The sequence below is a fragment of the Acomys russatus genome, chromosome 15 (genome assembly GCF_903995435.1).
Source record: "Acomys russatus chromosome 15, mAcoRus1.1, whole genome shotgun sequence".
In the NCBI taxonomy this organism is placed as follows: Eukaryota; Metazoa; Chordata; class Mammalia; order Rodentia; family Muridae; genus Acomys; species Acomys russatus.
In genome coordinates, this window is record NC_067151.1 from 1956728 (window position 1) to 1958644 (window position 1917).

At 44.6% G+C, this 1917-nt stretch overlaps 1 pseudogene; it reads right to left on the reverse strand.

Annotated features, from left to right (window-relative positions):
* Nucleotides 1–200: 200 nt before the first annotated feature.
* LOC127199600 (nucleoside diphosphate kinase B-like) lies at nucleotides 201–748 on the reverse strand (annotated as a pseudogene).
* Between the last annotated feature and the right edge of the window lie 1169 nt (nucleotides 749–1917).

The window sequence follows — 1917 nt, forward strand, 5'->3', positions numbered from 1 at the left end:
TTCTGCCTGCATGTACACCTGCACACCAGAAGAGGGAACCAGATCTCATGATAGATGGTTATGAGCCACCATGTGGTTGCTGGGAATTGAACTCATGACCTCTGAAAGAGCAAGTCAGCACTGGGTTGTTTGGTGATGAGAGCTATGGTTTTGTTTTTTTGTTTTGTTTTGTTTTCCCCAGTTCCAAAGTCTTTATTGTTTTAGAAGAGATGGCCCATCCGCTCAGTGGGATGAAGAGCTGTGTCCAGGGACTCGTCTGTAATGCTGAGAAGGTCCTCATTGATCCAGCTCTGCTCGTACACCCAGGCCTGGGCACAAGACTTGGAGTCAATCAGCTCTTCAGGCTTAAACCATAAACCGACCTCTTTCTCAGCACTTGGCACTGAATCGCTGCCATGAATGATGTTCCTGCCAACTTGAATGCAGAAATCTCCCCAATGTTGCCTGGCTTAGAATCGACTGGATTGGTCTCTCCCAGCATCACGTGGCCTGTTTTCACCACATTGAGCCCCTCCCCGACAATGGCCACCACATGCCCCGAGTTCATGTACTTCACCATCCCCCGGAAGAATGGACGGTTCTTCAGGTCAATGTAGTGCTACTTCAGGTGCTCTTCCGAAGCCCGAAGGAACTTCACGGCCACCAGGCAGAACCCCTTCTGCTCGAAGCACTTGATGATCTTATCCACCAGGCTGCGCTGCACTCCATCTGGCTTGATGGCAATGAAGGTAGGCTCGAGGTTGGCCATGGTTGGAAAGTCTGATGGCGAGCTGGGGTCAGTGATGAGGGATGGGAGAGAAGACACTAGCAAGAGCTATAGTTTTATATTCCTCTTCATTTTATAAGGAAAATCAGAATTTAAATACATACTTTAAAAAAAATTTTGTTTAGTTTTTCAAGACAGGGTTCTTTGTGTTATCTTAGCTGTCCTAGATTTGCTTTGTAGACCAGGCTGGCCTGGAACTCTCAAAGATCCACCTGTATCTGCATCCCAAGTGCTGGGGTTAAAGGAGTGCATCTCCATGCCTGCCCCGCCTTTTTTTAAAGATGTATTTATTTATTATTATGTATACAGTACTATGCCTGCATGTATTCCTGCAGGCCAGAAAAGGGCATCAGGTCACATTATAGATGGTTGTGAGCGACCATGTGGTTGCTGGGAATTGAACTCATGACCTCTGAAAGAGCAAGTCAGTGCTCTAAACCTCTGAGCCATCTCTCTAGCCCTCTAAATGCATATCTTTTTAACTCCATGCTTTTGTAAACCAATAGTTAATGATTTCACAAAAGAATCACGAGACTTTGAAGCATTGGGGGTCTTGGGGGAGATAGAGCTCTTCCACTGGAAGTTAGATTTATAATCCTCTTTTTATTTTAATAATTCTGTGTGTGTGAGTGAGTGTGTGTGTGTGTGTGTGTGTGTAATTTATTGCACTCTGTTGTCACAATGCTTTACAGTCCTGATATTTTGAAACCTTCCTCCTCTCCAGTACAAATTTGGAGAGTCCTCATAGCTCATAGCTCTTCTTTAATAGTTTTTCCTATGTTATGTAAGGTAAAGATTTGTAATTTCGGAGATAGAGGCAGGAGGATTGCTGTGAGTTCAAGGCCAGCCTGGTCTACAAAGCAAGTCCAGGACAGCCAAGGCTAACAAGAGAGAGACCCTGTAGTAGAAGAAGGAGAAGAAGAAGAAGAAGAAGAAGAAGAAGAAGAAGAAGAAGAAGAAGAAGAAGAAGAAGAAGAGGAGGAGGAGGAAGGAGGAAGGAAAGGAGGAGGAGGAGGAGGAGGAAAAGGAGGAGGAGGAGGAAAAGGAGGAGGAGGAGGAAGAGGAGATTTGAAGATTTAAAGATTTGTAATTTCTTCCATTCTCATTTTCTTTCCACTTGGTAAAGAAAATTGAGACTAGCCTAACAAGAG